The sequence below is a fragment of the Panthera onca genome, chromosome D1, assembly GCF_046562875.1.
Source record: "Panthera onca isolate mPanOnc1 chromosome D1, mPanOnc1 haplotype 2, whole genome shotgun sequence".
Classification (NCBI taxonomy): domain Eukaryota; kingdom Metazoa; phylum Chordata; class Mammalia; order Carnivora; family Felidae; genus Panthera; species Panthera onca.
The window spans coordinates 31,924,932-31,948,476 of NC_138348.1; positions in this window are offsets into that span (position 1 = coordinate 31,924,932).

Genomic DNA, 23,545 nt, shown 5'->3' on the forward strand with positions numbered 1-23,545 from the left:
TATTGGCTATGCTCCATATTCTCCATTCTGTTTTTCATAACCCCTATTATACATATGTTAGACATCTCATTCTGTCCTCTTTGCCTATATATTATTTTTCTATTTTTTTATTTTTATATCTCCTTTATTACTTTCATGTCATTTTCTTGGTATCATTCTAATTCATTAATTTGCTTTTTAGATATGCCTATTGTACTTAATCTGTTTAGTTTTTATTTCAGTGGACTTTTTTTTAATTTCTCAAAGTTCTACTTGCTAATTTTTTCCTAGTAATCTGTTCTTTTATGCTTTTAATCATTCAAATGTAACTATTTTATGTTCTTTTTCAGAGTATCATTCTATTATCTTTTTCTTTTTTTATTTTTTAGAGAAAGAGAGAGAGAGAGTGAGCTGGGGAGAGGAGCAGAGAGAGAGAGAATCCTAAGCAGGATCCATGCTCAGCATGGAGCCCAACATGGAGCTCAATCCCACAGCCCTGGGATCATGACCTAGCTGAAATCAAAAGTCAGAAGCTCAACCAACTGAGTCATGTAGGCACCCCCCAGAGTCTTATTAAATTATCTAATGTTTATAGAGCTCCAATCTTCTATTTTGTTTGACTTCCAAATTTCACGCATATTGAACTACTGATCATACATTTACAATTTTTGACTGAGATTCATTTTCATCAGCACTTGTTTTTTGTGTAAAGTTCCAATCTTCTACATTGCAAAAATATTCTTCCAGAGTAGTTTTTCTTTTGTTTCTACTCTAAGTGTAAGAATTATTATCCAACACTATTTTTGGTTATTTTTGACCAAAAAATATTTAAAAACATTTCATAGCAAAAATTTAAAATTCAAATATATAGGAATACAGATTCAAGTTTTGCACTTCTCAGGTAACCCTTTTCCCACTCCCAGTCATGAACCTAAAGCCTTGATATCTAAACCTTCTTGGCAATTCTATGTGCTTTGGCAGATTATTGTCAGTCTACCTTATGATGAGGTTACAGCTTATTTAGGGATCTTAGTTCTAATTCTTTACCTCATTCAGACCCAAGACCCCATTTCCTATTACAATATTGGTAGTGAGATGCATAAGCCCTTTAAAACCAGATAAATAATACTCCTGCTTCCAACTCCAAAGAGAAAGTGTATCTTCAGTCTGCTGATGCATCTAGTTAAAAAGTAGTGATAAAAGTCATAGAAGAGAATGCAGGCAGTAATTTCTCTGACATCATAGAAACATTTTTCAAGATATGGCTTCTAAGGCAAGGTAAACAAAAGCAAAAATAAACTATTGTGACTATATCAAAATAAAAATCTTCTGCACAGCAAAGGAAACAATCAGCAAAACTAAAAGGCAACTTATGGAATACGAGAAGATATTTGCAAATGATATACCCAGTAAAGGGTTAATATCTACAATATATAAAGAAGGGGTGCCTGGGTGGCTCAGTCGGTTGAGCGCTGGACGTCAGCTCAGGTCATGATCTCATTAATGGTTCATGGGTTTGAGCCCCGCATCGGGCTCTGTGCTGACAACTCAGAGCCTAGAGTCTGCTTAGGATTCTTTGTCTTCCTCCCTCTCTCTCTGCCCCTCCCCCACTCACATTCTGTCTCTCTCTCCTTCTCTCAAAAATAAACATTAAAAAAATTTAAACACAAAATATATAAAGAATACAACTCAACAACCAAAAAATAATAAACAGTCTAATTAATAAATGGGCAGGGACCTGAATAGACATTTCTCCAAAGAAGACTCATAGATGGGCAACATATGTAAAGATGCTCAACACCACTCATGATCTGGGAAATGCAAATCAAACCACAATGAGATATCACGTCAGGCCTTTAAGAATGGGTAAAACCAAGAAGACAAGCAGCAGCAAGTGTTGACAAGGATATGGAGAAAAAGGAACCCGCCTGTACTGTTGGTGGGGTATAAACTGGTGTAGCCACTGTGGAAAACAGTAGGGAGATTCCTCAAAAAAGTAGAAATAGAAATATCATATGACCCAATAATTCCACTATTGGGTGTTTGTTAATTAATAAAAATTAATGTAAACACAATTCAAGTTTACAATGGCCAAGACATGGAAACAACCTAAGTGTCCATCAGTAGATAAATGGATAAGAAAAATGTGGTATATAGACACACAATGGGATATCACACAGTCATAAAAAAAGTATAAGATCATTCCGTGAGACCACCCTCATCTAAAGGGTATTATGTTAAGTGAAATAAGTCAGACTGAGAAGACAAATACCATATGATTCCACTCATAAATGGAATCTAAAAAACAAAAACAAAAAACAGAATCAGAACTATAAGTACAGATAACTGATTCAGAGGGAAAGGGACTTGGAGTTTGGGTAAACTGAATGAAAGTGAGAGGGAGATTCAGGCCTCCAGTTATGGAATGAGTAAGTCACAGGAATAAAAAGGATAGCATAAGGAATATAGACAATGATATTGTAATAGTGATGTAATGAGACAGAGTGACAGATGGTAGTTCTACTTATGGTGAACATAGCATAATGTATAAACTTGTTAAATCACTAAATTGTATATCTGAAACTAATGTAACATTGTGTTTCAACCATACGTAAATAAAAATTAAAACTAAAAAAATTAAAGTGGTGAAAAAAATCACATAAACCACTTTCCTCCCACAGAAATTATTTTCATAACCCAAATAATTGATTTTCTTCTCATTTCATTGAGCAGATGTGGATTGAATTAAGAATATGTGGCTATTTGCAAATCTGGTCAAGATGACCAGAAGATGGGATGCCTCGTTGGCTCAGTTGTTTAAGTGTCTGACTTCGGCTCAGGTCATGATCTCACAGTTTGTGAGTTCAAGCCCTGCGTCAGGCTCTGTGCTGACAGCTCAGAGCTTGGAGCCTACTTTGGATTCTGTGTCTTCTTCCCACTACCCTTCCTCCCCTGCTCACATTCTGCCTCTCTCTCTCAAAAATAAATAAACATTTAAAATATTTTTTTAAAAAGATGACCAGAGGCATCTATTAATACAATCCAAATCACTGTTTCTCCATATTTCAATGTCAGTGAAATTTCCAATAATCACCCTCCCTTCTGAGAAAATGAGTCTTAGTTTTTAAAGGTAAGTATCTAAATACAATACATACAATGGTGCTAATCATCTTAGTAACATTTGACAATAGCTTTCTGATTATTTTCAAAACCAAATAAAACTATAATTCTGCTGAGAAACCAAGTTTTGCCATCCCCAACCATTTCACTATGTCATGCTTTTTCATCCTGCAAAGGTAAGAACATACCCTACTTTGTGGGCCACAAAAGAAACAAATGTGACAATTCTTTTTTTTTTTTTCACATTTGATTTTCTATTAGCACAACCTTCTAAAGTCACTCATGGATGATACCCGAGCCATATGGAAATAGGTATTTATAGAAAAGGTAGAGAATTATCAAATGGAAGGGAAGAGAGCCAGAGGAAAATCTTGGTAAAAATGTGTAATTTCTGCGGTGCTAACAACAACAACAACAAAGTACAGCAACTTGAAGCTATATTCCTAAGTTATTATTTTACTCAATACTGATTAGTATTTTAAAGTAGAAGTGAAAGGAGGAAGGAAGAAATTGGAGGGGAATGAGAGGATGGCAGCATTCACTGAGTGTGTTCATAATAGGCCCTTGGTTATTTCAGCTTTACATGGACCCCTTATTTCATAATCACTGTTCAATGGGATAGAATTATTATTATCTGCACTTTAGTGACAAAGAACTAAGAACATATGGTAAAATAGGAGTATAAAAAACACAGACTCTGTATCAAGACTGCCTGAATTTGAATTCTGGCTCTACCACTTATTTTTTTTAAGTTTATTTATTTTGAGACAAAGAGAGAGAAAATATGGGGGCGGGGACAGATAGAGAGGGGAAGAGAGGGAGATCCCAAACAGGTTCCACACTGTCAGCGCAGAGCCTGATGTGGGGCTTGATCTCACAAAGTGTGAGACCATGACCCAAGCAGAAATCAAGAATCAGATGCTTAACCAATTGAGCCACCCAGGTGTCCCTATAAGTAACTTAGAACAGCAAATAGTTTACAATTAGTTCTCAATATGAGGTCACTTAAAATGCATGGAAACATGTCCATATATCTATAATAAGTGATTAAATTTAGAACTGAACACTGATATATCTACTTCCAAAATCAGAGTGCTTTAACACGGTCCAATTGTAATACAAGCACCACCCAACATTATATATATATTATATATGTATATATATGTATGTATATTATATATGTATATATATGTATGTATATTATATTATATATGTAAATATAACATATATACATACATATATATGTATGTATATTGTATATATTATATATGTAAATATATATACACGTACATATATATATATATGTGTGTGTGTGTGTGTGTGTGTGTGAATGTTATTCTCAAGTTAGTTAGGATACAGTATAGTCTTGGCTTTAGGAGTAGAACCCAGTGATTCATCACTTACATACATTACCCAGTGCTCATTCCAACAAGTGTCTTCCTTACTGCTCATAACGCATTTCTCCACCCCCATCAACCCTCAGTTTGTTCTCTATATTTAAGTCTCTTATGATTTGCCTCCCTCTCTGTTTTTATCTTATTTTTCATTTCTATCCCCATGATCATCTGTTTTCTCAAATTCTACATGTGAGTGAAATTATATATAAATATATATATATTATATAAATTATATTTATATAATTATAAATTATACCTACCTTTCTCTGACTTATTTTGCTTAGCATGATACCCTCCAGTTCCAGCCATGTTGTTGCAAATGGCAAGATTTCATTCTTTTTTCATCACTGAGTAGTAGTGTGTGTGTGTGTGTGTGTGTGTGTGTGTGTGTGTGTGTGTGTTTGCTAGGTTGCAGGGCAGTTCTTCTTTAATTTTTTTGAGGAACCTCCATACTGTTTTCCAGAGTGGCTACACCACCGTGCATTCCCACCAACAGTGCAATAGGATTCCTCTTTCTCCACAACTAGCCAACATTTGCTGTTTCCTGAGTTGTTAAATTTTAGTCAATCTTACCAGTGTGAGATGGTATCTCACTGTGGTTTTGATTTGTATTTCCCTGATGATGAGTGATGTTGAGCATCTTTCTGTGGGTGTGTTAGCCATTTGGATGTCTTCTTTGGAAAAATGTCTATTCATGTCTCCTGCTCATTTCTTCACTGGATTATTTGTTTTTTGGGTGTTGAATTTGGTAAGTTCTTTACAGACTTTGGATGCTAAACCTTTATCCACCATGTCATTTGCAAATATCTTCTCCCATTCCATCAGTTGCCTTTTAGTTTTGTTGATTGTTTCCTTTGCTGTGCAGATTTTTACCTTGATGAGGTGTCAATAGTTCACTTTTCCTTTTATTTCCCTTGCCATTGCAGACATGTCAAGAAAGAAGTTGCTGTGGCCAAGGTCAAAGAGGTTATTGCCTGTTTTCTCCTGTAGGATTTTGATGGTTTCATTTGTTTCCATATATTTTTAAATTTCTTCTTTATTGTCTGGTTGACCCATTCATTCTTTAGTAGGATATTCTTTAACCTCCATGTATTTGGGGGTTTTCCAAATTTTTCTTGTGGTTGATTTTGAGTTTCATGGCATTGTGGGAAAAAAATATGCATGGTATGATCTCAATCTTTTTGTACTTGTTGAGGGCTGTTTTGTGACCCAGTATGTGACCTGTTTTGGAGAATATTCTATGTGCAGTTGAGAAATATGTGTATTCTGTTGTTTTAGGATGAAAAGTTCTGAATATATCTGTTAAGTCCATGTGGTCCAATGCGTCTTTCAGAGCCATTGTTTCCTTATTGATTTTCTGCCTGGATGATCTCTCCATTGTTATCAGTAGAGTGTTAAAATCACCTATAGTTACAGTATTAGTATTAATACATTCATGTTTATGATTAATTGGTTTATATTTAGGTTCTTTCATGTTGGGGGGCATAACCATTTATAATTGTAGGTCTTTTTGAATGATAGACCCCTTAATTATGATATAATGCCCTTCTTCATCTCTTGTTACAGTCTTTGTTTTAAAATCTAGTTTGTCTGATATAGGCATGGCTACTCTGGCTTTCTTTTGACGTCCATTAGCATGATAGATTGCTCTCCATCCCCTCACTTTGAATCTGCAGGTGTCCTCATGTCTAAAATGAGTGTCTTGTAGGCAGCATATATATGGATCTTGTTTTTTTATCCATTCTGATATGCAATGTCTTTTGATTGGGGCATGTAGTCCATTTACACTCAGAGTGATTATTGAAAAATATGGATTTAGTGCCATTGCGTTATCTGTAGGATTCATGTTTGTGGTTATGTCTATGGTCCTTTGTTGTCTTTACTGTGTTCCACTCACAGAGTCTCCCTTAGGATCTTGTGCAGGGCTGGTTTAGTGCTCATGGACTCTTTTAGTTTTTGTTTTTCTGGGAAAGGCTTTCTCTCTCCTTCTATTCTGAATAACAGCCTTGCTGGATAAAGGATTCTTGGCTGCATATTTTTCCAATTAAGCACATCGAATATTTCCTGCCACTCCCTTCTGGCCTGCCAAGTGTCAGTGCACAGACCTGCTACTACCCTTGTATGTCTACCCTTGTAGGTTAAGGACTGTTTGTCCCTCGCTGCTTCAGAATTTTCTCTTTATCTTTGTATTTTGTCAATTTCACAATGATACATCATGGTTTGAACTATTTTTCTTGATTTTGAAGGCAGTTGTCTGTGCCTCTTGGACTTGGATGCCTGCTTCCTTCCCTAGATCAGGGAAGTTCTCATCTACAATTTGTTCAAATACACCTTCTGCCTCTTTCTCTTGCCCTTCATCTTCTGTAACTCCTCTGATATGAATATCGTTTTGTTTCATATAATGAATCACTTAGCTCTCCAATTCTTCCCTCATGATCTAGCAATTCCCTTACCCTCTTTTTTTCAGCTTCATCACTTTCCATAATTTTATCTACTATTTCACCTATTCTCTCCTCTGCTTCTTCCATCCTCACTTCCATCACTGTATCTAGTTTATTTTGCATCTCATTTATAGCATTTCTTAATTCATCATGACTAGTTCTTAGGTCTCTGATCTCTATAGCAAGAGATTCTCTGCTGTCTTCTATGCTCTTTTCAAGCCTAGCTATTAGTCTTATAACTGCTATTCTAAATTCTTGTTCAGATATATTGTTTATATCTGTTTTGAGCAATTCTCTGGCTGTGATTTCTTCCTGAATTTTCTTTTGTGGTAAATTCTTCCATTTTGTCATTCTTGGCCACGTTTCTGTATTTTGCATGTTTTAATAGCTTGTTATGTATCCTGTACCTATAAGTACTACTATATTAAAAAGGGGGCATACACTGTCCACGGCCTGGCACTTCAGGAAATGTTTTTGATATATGTTGCATGCACTCTATTGTTGCATTTTGGCTGCTCTATCCCACTGGTCAGTCCTCTACAAAGCTCCTCCTTGCTTGTAGTGGTGGAGTGTTTGGACCTTCATCCAGGTGTGCTTTGATTTGTTCATTGAAGTAACCCTAGAAAAAGAAGAGTGGGGGAGGCAGAAGCCTAGTCCCATACAAAGAGAAAAATGAAAGGGGAGAAAAGAAAACCTAACAGAGAATGAAAAAAACTATAAGACTATATCCAGAGAAAGTAGAGAAGAACTGATAGAAAAGGTATAGAGTAAAAACACCTGATCAAACAAATAAAATGAACAAAAAAATTATATATATGTATATATACACACACATATATACATATACATATGTGTGTATATATACATATATATACATATGTGTGTATGTATACATACATATACATATAGTTATATGTGTGTATATACATATATATGTGTATATACATATATACATACATACACATATGTGTGTATATATATATGAATGATAGTGTGTATACATATATATACATACACATATGTACATGTGTACATGCATATATATATATATATATATATATATATATATATATATATATATGAATGATAGTGCCAATCTCACTCTGGTAGATAAGCAGTTACCAGGCATGGAGGGGCAGGGTTTGATGTAATCCGTCCTGCCTCCACTGGGGGCTACTGGGTTGCTCTCTGAATTCCCACCATGTTGGTTTTGGAAAGAACAATGGTAACCTCCCAGTCTCTCCTTCCCAGACTGGGTGTCTCAAACCACCTGTCTAGCCAGCCCTCACAGAGTTGTGCAGGCAGGCCAGTTTGCCCTGCTCCAGTTTCCTGCACCTCCAAGGTGCTTGACTGGGATTCAAAATTTGATGTCTTAAAGGATCCCACTCTGTACACACCTGGATCTGGGGCAGTGCCACTCTGCCCAGTCAACAAGGGCCTCTGGCTGATGTCTATAGGGTCCTTTGTCCTTGGGGGTGGGGGGGGGGCAATATACCCTCTTCCCACAGTACTCAAGGGAGGGGACTGTTCTCTCCTAGTGCACCCCCAAGATCACTACTGGGCCCCGGGGCTGGCCTCTTCCCCCAAAGGCACATACACACAGCTTCAGTTTTGCTCCAGAGAAAGTTGCACACCTTTGAAATGTCCAAGTTTCAGCTCCTAAGGCTGTTTTCAAAACAGAAACTGGCACTTTCCATATTTCTCATTCCCCAGTCTGTGGTCCAGAGAGGTTTTCCTCTTGTGCTGAGTTGATACCGCAATTTCACAGCTTCTCTCTCCCTTTCTCTCCCTTTTTTCTCTCCACAGAAGGGGTTCCCTCGCCTCCATGCTTATGCCATTTTATCTCCCCCAATTCACATACATGCACCTCAATCCTGCCAACCTGTCTCCCTCCAACTATGGAAATCCTTCTGCCACACAGATTGATTTTCTAGGTGTTGCAAGTGATCTGACACTGTTTAAGAGTCGAGGAAAATCTCAGTGTCCCTACTTCTCTGTCATCTTAACTCCACTGCCTTTCAACTCTATTTTTAATGAACATTCACTGGATTTTAATGTCAGAAAGGAATATTGGCCAGAAAAAATTAAGAAACAGAATGATGTAGATTCAAAATTAATAAAAACTATTTAACTAAGAGGCTTAATTACCAGATGTTAATAAAGAACAAAAACTGAGTATTAAAATAAAATGTACCTTAAAAAGGTTAAATCATTAAAAATAATAAAACAGATAAACAAAAAGCAGAAACAGACCAACAAAGCAATGGGTGAGAACAAAGCAATGGGTGCCAGAGGGGAGAGGGTTGGGAGATGGGCAAAACAGGTGAAGAGGAGTAAGATATACAGGCTTCCAGTTATGGAATGAACATGTCACAGGAATAAAAGGCACAACATATAGAATATAATCAATGATATTGTAATAGCACTGTATGGTGACAGATGGTAACTACATTTGTGATGAGCATAAGGTAGAATTGTTGAATTACTAGTTTGCATACCTGAAACTAATGTAACATTATGTGTCAAGTATACTTAAAAAAAAAAAAAAAAAAGAAGAAAGAAAAAGAAAAGAAAGAAAACCTGGGATGAGAACTTAGAAACTGAAATCAAATGTATATGTTTCATTGAGTCTTGGTGAGAAAAAAAGTCATCAGTGATACATGCATTTTTAAAATTAATACCAAACATTAAGAGACAGAAAAGAGACTATTAATTTATCAACAATGAACACAGTGGTATAGAAAATAGTACATAAAACATAGGAAGCAGAGTAGGGAACATTTGCATGAAGAGGAGATGACAGAAAAATAGCCTAATACCATAGTAACTAAGGTAGCACAGGAGTGATAGTAGACTTTGATTGTCCCATAATGCTCCTAAATGCCTAAGTTCTAGTATAGTATTCACTTTTTTGTAATTTAAAAATCTATACAATATTAAATGACTTTCTTAAGAAAATACCCATAATTACACTGATGTAACATATTTCCTATATATGGTTATTGCAATACATATAATATATTGCATTCTTCATGATTTAGCAAGTTATAACCAAAAACATTTTCTATCTTGTACTTTAATAATCTGTTATTACCTATATAATATCACACTAATTGGTGAACCATGGTTAACTTAATCATTTCCAAATTGTTGAATATTTAGGTTAATTCTTTACTGCTCTTTTGGAATAATCAGACATGCAAATTTTGCACATATTTTTACTGGTTCTTCTGGTGAATTCCTTAGAATTCCTTATTGTTAAAAATAGGATTATTCAATCTAAATTTACAAATATCTGCATGACTTTTAATATGTTGAATTTGGAAAGGCTTATGACAAAATACTAAAATGTCTCATTCCTTCTAACAGTACATAGTATTCTATGATTGCATCCTAATTTTTTAACTAATTTCCAATGACATGTATGTTGTTTATAACATGGAAAAATTCAAAACAAAGATAGAAGTGTCCTGGCTCATATAAGTATTTCAAAGAATATTTCCATTAGAAGAAATTCGGGAAATTGAAATCACTAACCTGAAAGAAGTGCATTTATATAAAATGTGATTAGCATTGCCAAAATTACCTTAAAAATAATTCATAGGGGCACCTGGGTGGCTCAGTCGGTTGAGTGTCTGACTTCAGCTCAGGTCATGATCTCACAGCTTGTGAGTTCAAGCCCCATGTCGGGCTCTGTGTTGACAGCTGAGAGCCTGGAGTCTGCTTCAGATTCTGAGTCCCTCTGTCTCTCTGCCCCTCCCTCACTCATGCTCTATCTCTCGATAATAAATAAAACATTTTAAAACTTTTTTAAAAATAATAATTTATAGCTCTACATTATGAAATTAGAATTATCAATACCTTCATAATCCACCCAATAGGTTATTAGTCTTTTAATCTCTACTAATATCATAAATAAGATTTAAAAAATAAATAACCCCTTGCTGTTGTCACTAGATGTTGTCATAAACATTATACCTTAACTTTTTTATCATAAATCTGCAATACTGAAGAAAAGAAGCCTGGAGTCTATTCACCCATACATCATAACTTTAAGGAAACAAATTCCAAAAATGTTTGAAGAAAGGTAGGCATGAAGCCAAAGCTAAAAGGATGTTGATTTAAATGGATGAGAGAAACTAAAAAGTAAATTTTTGATGGTACAATTTTTAAATATCTCAAATATCATAGATAATATTAAAGTAGCTAGGCTGAACAAAAATTAACAGACAACATATCGACATCACATCATGTGATTGCCAATAGATCTCTATGAGAAGCTTAGATTTCAAAAAGCATTCAAAGGTGTAAAGCCATATAACTAGGTCAAATACATGCCCGTAAAATAAGAGGCTAATAAGACAGGATAAGCTAAAGCTCAAATAAATGAACCGACGAGCAAGGAGAGACCAACAAATACCTACATAAAACCAAAGACCACAATAAAGTGCAAGTAGGGAGCCTAGGGGAATGATAGAAAAAAGATGACCTATAAGAAAGAGATAAAACAGGGGCATCTGGGTGGCATAGTCAGTTAAGCGTCAGAATCTTGATTTTGGCTCAGGTCATGATCCCAGGGTTATGGGATCAAGCCCCACATCTGGCTCTGTGCTGAGCGAGGAGCCTGCTTAAGATTCTTTCTCTCTCTCTCTCTCTTTCTCTTTCTCCCTCTGCCTCTTTCCCCCACTAGCATTTTCTCCCTCTCTAAAACAAAGACAAAAACAAAACAACTTCATCCATCAACTCAACACTGACCCCCTGGCAAGCCCCTGGAACACATCATCAAAAGCACATGTAGGTTTCAATATGGGTTCTTTATAAAATACAATCATGAACAGTGGCAAATCCTTTAACAATTCTATGCTTCATTTGCCAAAACCAGAAAATGGAGGAGGTATAACAGAAGAGTCTGATGAAAGCCAATTCTTAGATTCCAGGAGACTATGCCTCAAAAGAAGCAAAATTGCTAACTGCTGTTTTCAAGGACAGAAAAGGGAAATACTGGTTATATCACGTGTTCTTTAAATGTGTTAAAGAACATTTAGTCTGATTCTTTGTATCTTAAAATGAAAACAGAGATAAGACCTCCAAATGAAATATAAATAGTCATGGAATTAATGCATAAATGTGATAGTCAAATTTTATCTGACATTTAAATTCAAATGCTGATCAGTGCAAAGAAAACTTAAAAGCACCATTTCTGGTCTTTGTTGCTCTTACTTGAGCATTTGTGTTTTAGTTTGCTAAACCTGATTTCATTGCATGGATTATTATATTATAATAAATGCAGCATATCACATATGCTTATTAACTAGTTGTGTATTTGTTAGATGACAACCTATATATTTTCAAACTATGAAATTAAGATTTGCTGAAGACAAATTAGAGTAATTAATCACATTATCATGTGTCACTCAGACAGGAAACAGCAAGACTGCAGTAAAAGATAGAATCCAGTTACAAATTTATAATTTAGATGAAAATCTGATACCTGTTGAGTACATTCAGATTTCAAAAGTGACTCAGCATCATTTTATTCCCTTAATTGGATAGCATCATTATGAAGTTTTAGTAAGCAGGCAAAGCTGGTTTTGATGCTGCTAGCTTGGTTGTCTTTACATCTGAAATATGTTACCCCAGGGAACACAATCACTTCTGCCCTTCATAAATCTAGTAAATTTGTAACCCCTATCTCATTGTTTTCATCTTTTCTCTAGTGATTTTTAAAGATTTTTTTAACCCAACAACTATGTGCCTAGGACATTGCAAACAACAGATGAAATTCTTTCTCACTACTCAATCCATAAATACTTCTGAACCCTCGCCTGCCTCACATATCATTAAGGCCACTGACAAATTAATACCAGAAAATGCCATTTCTGTCCCCTTGATTCTATAATATCATATAGAATGTGTAATTTGTTATTCTACAGAACAGTTATTTGAGTCTTTATGGAGATACCTACAAAGAATTTTCTTTATTATGGGGCACCTGGGTGACTCAGTTGGTTAAGTAATTGACTCTTGAGTTCGGCTCAGGTCATGATTCCAGTGTAATGGGATCAAGCCTCGTGTTGGGGCTCCATGCTGAGTGTGGTTATGATTCTCTCCCTTCCCCTCTCTCTGCCCCTTCCCCCTTATGCATGCATGTACTCTCTCTCTCTCTCAAAAAAAAAAAAAAAAAAAAAAAAAAAAAAAAAAATATATATATATATATATATATATATATATATATATATATATATATATAATTTTCTGTATTGGATATTAAATTATCTGGAACTGTGACTTTTTTATTTTAAATATCCTTACAAATTATACTGCAATTTTCTGTGGATATTCAAATACTTAATAAGTTAACATTGCATTAAACATAGGTCCTATTGCTAAAGAACTCCAATCATGGAATCAAGATTATACATATGAAAGTCAGAAGACAAAAATAACTTTAGAGCATCCAATTTATGTTATCAAGAATACATTTTGAGAGTTCAGGAAAGAAAATCCTCATAATGATGTATTATATGACCCTTGATGGATTAGTACAATGTGGATGAGAAAAACAGGAATATATAAGCAATAGAGAAAACATAAGTGTTTCTCCTCATTGGCTCATTAAGTTTTTACTGGGGAACAGTGAAAAAATATTACTTGATAAGGGCAAGTGAGCTTACTTCATAGAAGACCTTGCTATTCAAAATTATTACATTATGAAAGAGGTATGAAAGTAACTGGCGAGCTCTCCAAAAAAGAATCACTCTCAATTTCCGACTAATAGATACATAAAAACTGTAAAATTACAAGCAAAATCTCATAGCAAGACAGAAGTCTGCTCATTCAATTACTGCCAAAATCTAGGAAAATTTCTATAAATTACAAAAATGGAAGATTTTCCTGAAAGTGGCAATTAACAATCTACTAATCCTGCAAAAAGTAGGCAAAATATTCTCTGTTTCTACCTTCTTTACCAGTGGCTCAAAAAACAAGGTGTATATCCAGAAAAATTGCCACATCCCATCTGTCATAGTATGTTACTTTCTACAGTCACATGCAAAAAAATAAAATAAAATTGGACTCTTATACCATAAACAAAAATCCACTCAAAATGGATTAAAGACTTAAATGTAAGAACTGAAACGATAAAACTCCCAGAAGAAAACATAGGGGAACAGCCTCACAACATTGGCCTTGGCAGTGATTTCTTGAATATGTCACAAAAAGCACAGGTAACAAAAGCAAAAACAAGTGAGACTACATCAAACTAAAAAGCTTCCACACAGAAAAGGAAATAATATAATGAAAAGTCAACCTACAGAATAAGAGAAGGTATATGTAAACCACATATTTTACAAGGGATTATTTCCAACATATGTAAGGAATTCTGACAACTCATTAGCAAAAATGCATACATTCATACACACATACTCCAACTGAAAAATGAGCAAAGGACTTGAATAGACATTTCTCGTAAGAAGACTTAACTTGGCAAACAAGTATATGAAAAGATGATCAACATCGCTAATCAGGGAATTGCAAATCAAAACCATAATGAGATATCAGCTCACAAATGTTATAATGGCTATTGTCAAAAACAAACAAGTGTTGGTAAAGATGTGGAAAAATTGGAACTCTTATGTATTGTTAGGAGGAATGAAAAAGTGATGCAGCTACTATGAAAAACAATATGGAGGTTACTGAAAAAATTAAAAATGAGACTACTGTAGGATCCAACAATTACACTTCTGGATATTTATCCAAATCATTGAAAACAGAATCTCAAAATGATACCTGCACTCCTGTGTTCATTGTAGCATTAGTCACAATAGCCAAGAGGTGGAAACACCTAAATGTCCATCATTAGATGAATAAACAATAGGAAGGTTTTATACAGACAGTGAAATATTAGTCATAAAAAAGAAGGAATTCCTGTCATATGCTACAACATGGAGGAACTCTGAAGACATTATGCTAAGTAAAATAGGCAGTCGTAGAAGAGCAAATACTGCATAATTTCCCTCATGTAAGACAGCTAGCCAAATTCATAGAATAAGAAAGTAAAATGGTGTTTCCAAGGTCTGGAGTAGGGGAAAAGGGGAGATGCTGTTCAATAGAGAGCTTCAGACATGCTCTGTGAAAAAGTTCTAGAGATCTACTATACAATAATTTGCATACCGTTAACAATACAGTACTGTATAAAATTTAAGAGTTAAATATTTAAAACAAAAATTTAAGAGTTGATTTCATGTTATGAGTTTTTTTACTGTAATTATATATATATATATATATATATATATCACATTTTTAGAAAAATTACAAAATAAAATAGGCCTCGAATAAATTTTAATTGATCACCTAAATCAAGATTTTTACATAATAATTTATCCATGCAATTATAAAACCAGAATTTAAAAATAAAATTCTAGAAGGATTTTTTTTTTTAATTTTTGTTTATTTTGAGAGAAAGAGAGCAGGGGAGGGGCAGAGAGAGGGAGGGAGAGAGAGGGAGGGAGAGAGAGAGAGAGGGGGAAAGAGAGAGAGAACATCAAGCAGGCTCCACACCATCAGAACAGAGCCTGACATGGGGCTTGAACCCACCAACCATGAGATCATGACCTGAGCCAAAACCAAGAGCCTTTACCCAACTGAGCCACCTAAGCTCCCCTAGAAAGGGAAATTTTAAAGTACACTATGATGTAAAAACACTGCCTTAAAAACAGAAAGAAAACATACCTAAAAGCTAAGGTATATTTAATAATGGAAAAGGAAATAATATTTTTTAAATCTTATATACAGAAAAAACTTCACTATTGAGCAAATTCCTATTAAACTTCTCACATTACAGCAAGTTATGAGAAGGCTATGACATTTTCTTTCTGAATACCTATTAAATTTCTTCTGGAGACAACAAGAAATTACTAAAATTTGGGGTAAGCTAGTATCATATTTAGAACTACTAGTGGATCAGGGTTTCTGATCAACAAGCCATCAGCTTTTAGATTATTAATATTTTTAAATGACTTTGTTCTTTGCTTCTTGTGTTTTCAGTTTCCTTTTATGTACATGTTAACTTTATAAAATATTTTTTTAAAATCTAAAAATATATTATTAATATATCTTAAACCATACCCACAAGCTGGTGGGAATTATGAACATTCATTTTACATTAGGAAATTTATTAAAGACTACATTTCAAAAGTAATTAAAAGTAAAAAATATTGTTTCTCTCTTTCAGGTGATATCAAAAAGGTATTTGATAAAAATAAAACCCTTGCTCCTTGTTAAAACTCTTAGGAAGTAAAGGACACTTACTTGTGAACATGATATTGTAAAACTATACCTAAAATGATACTTAGTGAAACATCAGAAACATTCCCATTGACATCAAAAACAAGACAATGATGCAGGCTATTTCCACTAGTATTTAGCATTTTCCTGGAAGTTCTATACAAATCTAGATGATGTTCAAAACAAAGATGTAAAAAAAATACCTTTTTATGAAGATTGTAAGATTATGTGCTCATAAATTCCAACAAAATAAACTGAAAATCCCTAGAATCAGAGAGAGTTGAATATTTTTAATTAACAAATATTTATTTTATATAAAACAATGACAACCAGTTAAGAAATACAAAGGAAAAAGATAGCTATAAAATACAATCTAGAAACACCACACAGAAGAAGCATGTAAAATCTTCATATAGATGTCTACAAAAGTTTTCAGAGATATATAAAAGAACTTTAAATTTAAATACAGAATGTAGTTATTCCATATTTTTTGTGGAGAGACCAATATTACAAGGAGTGAAATGGCATTTTTGTCTACTTTTAGCACGTCTGTACTTTCTACTTTTTCTATGAATAGGCAAAACTCTCTTAAAAAAAGAAAGGTAGTAAGTATACTGAAGGGGAAGAAAAAGGCTGAATGAGACACAGTTATGATCCATTGTGTACTTTGACAAAATGAATGATGAACAGAAAAGAAAATGATGCAAGAAGATCATCTAAGGGCATATATTGTGGCACCTGGGTGGCTCAACTGCTTAAGCATCAGACTTTTGATTTTCAGCTCAGGTCATGATTTCACAGTCCATGAGTTCGAGCCCTGCATAAGGCTCTGCACTGATGGTGAGGAGCTTGCCTGGGATTCTCTCTCCCTGTCTCTCTGCCCCTCCCCTGCTTACGTGTGTATGCATGGTCTCTCTCAAAATAAATAAATAAATAAACTTTAAAAATAAGGGTATATATGAAGTTGATCCAAGGGAGAAGAAGAGCAGAGTATGAAAAACCAGAAACAATATAGCTGTGGCAGAAACTAAGGAAAGAAAGAAGGGAAATAATGAAAAGGAGAAACATCTTTGAGAAAGAATTGACAGGAGGTTATGAGAATAAAACAGAGACTCAAAGAAGAATCTAAGACAACCACAGTATTTCATTGTGAGAGACTAGACTATGGAGTGGGTGAAAACCAACTTGGGGAATAGAGATGACAAAAAGACCATGAATTCCAGTTTGGACATGGTGTGTTTCAGAAGAAGGAAAATGTTCTCAACAAGTTCATGGTATAAGCTATGCTATTCATGTAAGTTAACTACAGTGATAGCAGTTCTTGGTACACAAATACAATATGGCAAGTTGAAAAGCCTGCCAAGATAGAGGGCACCAGACAAGGCAGGGGCTAGATGTTTGTGAGAAATCGAGGGTTAAATACTCAAATATCATAAGTTCCAAAAGAGAAAGGAAGAAAGAATTATGATCTCTAAGATAAATATGGAGGTTATTGCCTAATTTAACAAAACTGTTCTGTTATTTCAAAGAATATCACAGCATTTTCTATAAAATGAACTTAACAAAAAATACATTATGATTCTAGCTTAAAAATGTAATGTCTGTGTGACTCTGAACAATTTTAAGTCTAAAAGTCAGTCTGTTTTATAACTCTATTAGATTGGAAGCTCCTTGAGGGATAGGGTAATTCTATCTGGACTTCATAAAGTCTGTATTCTATAGCACAGTGCTAGGTTGCCTTTGAATCACAATGAAGAAATCTGGCAATGCAAAGTCCCACATAGTTATAAAATCTTTGAGTCATCACAGCTGATATGCACAAAGTTCCTTAGCACAGGTGTTTCTGAAGTTGAGACACATTTGGGGAGTTCAAAATACCTATGGTTCTCACACTCTTATTTCTCCTGGTGTGATTCTGTGCTAATGTTAGTACACAGAGATGTAACATTAAATGTGCCATTTTTCTGGGTGACTCATTAGCTGCTAGGAATTTATTATAGGAGAGCCAAAGCTTTCCAACATATCTATATTTATTTGGTAGTTTCTATAATTACATTTCTTCATTTAAAGAAAATTCCAGAGAATATGGAATCACATGGAAGTCATATGAATTGATTAAAGTTTTATATACCACATATCATTTTGATACAGCCCTATTATTAAGACTAGAAACTTCCTTGTCTGTGTTCCCAAAATATATACCTATCTCCGCACTTAGACATACTGTAGCGATTTATATCCACAACTAACTTCTTCATTATCCTGAAAGACCCTTGGTAACAGAGATTATGTTTCATTCATTTCTATATTATTGTTTACAAATATAGAATACCAGTGTATTGCTATAGTAAGCATTCATTAAATGATTCCTAAGTAGATGAATTAATCAAGTTGATAATTTAAAAATCGCTTTCTTATGAAGCAATTACAAACAATTCAGTAAGAACCTCCAAGATAAACTATATCAATTATTCAATTTACTGAAATGTGGGAGTTCGATTAAAGAGTTTTCTGGTTACCTCATTATTTTAGTTTCCAAATGTCATTTGGTTTGAATCCTGGTTTAGAAATTCTTTCTGTATATTTTCTCTTGCCTTCAATTATTTGAGGAAGACAATATGTTGAAGGTATTTACTTGTTTTATAACCACGAATTTTGTAAACTCTCAGAATTCACTACTCTGTACATCACTTTCAGTTGTAAAGCATGTGAAATAATGATACAAATTGTGAAGGAAAAGGACATTTTAGTGATTCTATGCTATGTAAATCAAGGATGTTAGAAGAGTCAATGATACCAGTTAATGCAACAACTCTCTCCTCCGAAATGTTGCCAAAACAACAACAACAAAATATATGCTGTCTATATATTATGTAGATAATAATATATATATTATGGTCTTATAAAGCACAGAATTAGTTTTCTTGGTATTGATATTGCTCTGAATAAACATGACTGTCCATATGCACAGAATGGAGGGTTTGAGGTTAAAATTAAATTCAACTCAATGACAATTTATTCAGCATCCATATGGGAAGGTTCTGTGCTGGGTGCCATAGTCTGCACAGATGCAAGTCCTTTTGGAGCTCGAAGTCCATTGGGGAAATCAGGCACATGAATTACAATCAAAGGTAATAAGTGTAACGCAAAGTGCTATATTTCTGTGAATATAAATGAGTTGTTTAACATTATAAGCCTCAGTTTCCTCATTTTCAAAATAATGAAGTAATAGAATCTATTTCACATTATTATTAGGAGACTTAGGTAAAACAATGTATATATAGTTCTTAGCATAGCGCCTGGCATATTAAAGTCACTTAACAGTGCTATTACTAGTAATTTTTTTTTACAGGATGCAGAGAGAGGTGTCAGACAAGAAGACCAGTAGCTTTACTTGTAGAATTAGGGGGTTTGGGGATTGAATTACTTTGGAATAGTTTATGGAAGAAGTGATATACATTTATAAAAGAAGAAAAGATAACAGAGCCCTAGGACAAACATTGGTTTACAGCATATGTGCCATGAGATTCCATAAACCCTTGGAGATGTTTTCTGACCTGTATAATGAAAGTTATAATACATATATATATATACATTATTACATGTACATATATATATATACATTATTACATATGTGTGTGTGTGTGTGTATATATATATATATATATATATATATATATATATATACAGTCCTCATAAGGCTGTAATGGGATTAAATAAAACAATGTATGTAAAAATATTGCCTGACACATAGCAAGGCTTGACACAAGGAAGGAAGGAAGGAAGGAAGGAAGGAAGGAATAATGACTGCTAAAGTCTGGTATCAACTGTGTATTACTGTGTAATATATCACTCCAAAATGTAGTGGTTTAAAGCATCTATCACTTCACACTTTAGGTGTGTCTGGAATCCAGGCACAGAATAATTGGGTTCTCTAGCTTAGGCTCTCTCACAAGTGAGAACAGTGAAGGTGTTGGCTGAGTCTGCAGTCCTCACTAGGCCCAACTGGGGAAGGATCCACTTCCAAGCTCATTCATATGGTTGTTGGCAAGATTTAGTTCTTTGCTAGATATTGGACTGAAAGCCTCAGTTCCTTGATGGCTGTTGGCTGTAAGCCACTCTTAGATTTTTGCCAAGTGGGCTTCTCCATAGGACAGCTCACAACATGACAACTTGCTTCATCAGAAGGAAGAGCCAGAGAACAAGAGCGAGAGAATATGGAAGTCGCAGACTTTTATACCATGATCTCAGAAGTGATATCTCATCACTTTCGCTGTCTTCTATTGGAAGCAAAGTGGTGGATGCCTCCCCTCCTCCACACAAGGGGAGGAAATTACATAAGGGTGGAATACCACAAGTCAGGTATCACTGGGGGTATTTTACAAGTTTTTTATCACCAGGGTTCATGCTGATAGTGGACATTTACAAACATAGTGGTTAGAAGCATGGACGCTGAAGCCATACTGCCTGCATTCAAATCCTGGCTCTGTTACTTAATAACTTGTCTGTCATAACAAGTTATTTAACCTCTTTATTTCTCTGCAAAGCGTAGAAGAAAATAATTCCTGCAACATTAGGAGTAATAAGTTAATACACGTTAAGTATTTAAACAGTGCCCCAAACAAAGTAAACCCTCAGTAAATGTTAGCTTTTGTTCTTGTCATCATCATTGTTGTTATAACTGCAGAAAATAGAGGCAAAATGCACCAAGTCACAGAATGACAGAAAATAAAGGAGAAAAACGACCCAAGCGAGTCTACTTATTCTTGCAACACATCTCCCCAAGGCATCTTGAGAAGGCATGTTGTCTGGATCAGGTTGGCAGTTTGACACAAACCCTGTAAATTGGGAAGTGCATTATGTTCTGTGGTGAGAGGAAGTCACATGGGGGCAAGGAGACACAACTTCCCCATTGCCCAGGAACGGGATGAGCCACGTTACCATTGGAAAAGGAGAGCTTTCCCTCAGAATAGAAAATCTAGAAATATGGGAGAAGCAGTTTCAGTTTTTATACATGGGAAAAGCTGTTAATTTTGCAGTGAATTTTATACATGTTTTATCACAGCAGAGAAATCCTGTTATTTCCAGCTCCTCTTTTTATTGCTGGTAAGCCTCACAGAATTCTAACCAGTGAAATATTCCCCTTTTCTCCTGGGTGGTAATGAATTTCCCAGAGGAAAAGGAATAGTTTCACGTTCTCACTACATAATAACTCAAATATTTAGGCATGTTGTAGCATAACATTTTAATTGTTTAATCAAGAAGGTGTCTCATATGCTTAAAAATCAAGATATAGTTTTTTTTTTTCTTAACAGGGAATTATATAGGTAAAGGCGACTCTTCAAATGAAATAGCCTAATGCTCTCATTTAAAAAATGACATAAATGACACCAAAGGGCTAAGAAATTTGCCCAATTTACACAATCACTGGACCATAACAGGATAGTTCCTTTCATGTACTTATAACAACAATGTCAATGCTAGGTCATGAGCTAACTCTGACAGATTCTTCCTATTTTTATCTCACTTAAATCTTACACCAAGTGTTATTATTCCCTTCATAGATGAAGAAACTAAGGCTGGGAAATACATTTATTCATTGCTTTAATTAATGTTTTTGAGCACTTTCTGTATGTCACTCTGTGAGGCATTGGCTTTTGGGTAGTGAGACAACAGACCTAGTTTCTGCCCTCAAGGAGTTTGTCTTTGTGTATGGGCCAGGAGGGTGAATAAACATATATATTAATTCAAACTTCGATAGGTGAAGAAAGCGACTAGAGAGCTGTAATGAACACTAAAGCAGAGAGGGGTGGGGATCAGCCTGAAACAGGTGTTTGCAATGCTTAAGCTGAGCTTGGAAGAATGAGAAGTAGTCAGGAGAGGAGAGGTGGTGGGTGTTACCAGAAAATGAAGAGAAGCCAGAAGACTTAAGATAGGAAAGAGGCTGACCATTCAAAGAACTGGAGGAAGTTGGCTCTGGGGGTGAGTAACTTACATGAGGTCACTGAGGTAAGCATCAGAGTGGAAACCACACCCAGGACACCTGGCTCCAATCCTTGCTCTTCCCTCCACTCGGCCCCCGGGTGAACTAGGTGCTAGGACAAAGGGGTAAGGGACCCAGAATCCTAAACCACTGAGCACTCATAAAAGTCTACCTTCTAAAGATCTTAAAAGTAACTGTGATCCTGACAAAAATCCACAGACCTTTAAAATCATCCATGAGAAGATAGAGAGCTACTTGTGTTATTTCCTCTTGAACACAAATTCCTAACATGAAAAAGAGCATAGAGGAGAAACGGACTTCCTTCCACACACTTCCAAGTAAAGACTACACAAGAGCTGAAAACAACAGTGAAGCCAACTCCTCTTCTCTCCCTGAGGCGCTGCCAGCTGAAGGTAATGTTGGCTCCCCCAAATCGAACTCTGGAACAATTGCAGTAAAAAGAACTTTTTTTTTTTTTTTTTATGTTCCAGTGGCATAGTTCTAGCTACAAGAGTAAAAATCTTTGCATTGAACAGAGAAGAGAATTACTAGTTCTGGACCACCTATCACATGCCAAGTAACGTTATAGGCCCTATGCTTACAGTATATCATGTTTTTCCTCATAGCAAACTAAGATGCAGGTCTTAAAGAAAACGTAGTTCAGAAAACTATAGGGTTTTTTCAACTCAAACTCACACAAATTAAAATTTAAAGTCATGCCTAATTTACTCCAGATTATAGTTTTTACATTTCTCAATACAACTATATTTTCTGATGTAAAATTTGGGGTAGAGGGTGAGAGTTGGTAGCATGGATGGAGGAGGCTTTCACTGCATTTAAGATACACAAGTAGCCTCCAGGTTAGTAGTCCCATTGTCGGGTACCTTACCAAGAGCAGTTTAGCGACAGATTATATTCCACCTAACTGGCAGACAACTGGATACATTTTGATATATCATCATCATTATATATAATATATATAAAAATGATACATCATTATCATTATATATAATGACCAGGAGTCATTATACGGGCAGCCATAGATAAAATGTAAAGAAACACTGTGGCATAACTTACCATTTAAATAAAGGCCCCTAAATTCCAATCTGTAAGCAAAGGCAGATACAACAAATCTCTTAGGACAGCCTCTGGCGTAGGCAAACAATCTGGCACTGAATGCAAACACCCCCATACATCCCACATTTGCGTGCTGAGTCAAAATGCTATAGGAATATAAATTCTTACCCAGCAGACTCTGGGGCTCCGTGCTGGCTTCAAAGATCGTTTTGTGAGGTGCTGTCCCAATTCTCCTTCCCTACACTAATGGGCAGATTGCCTTA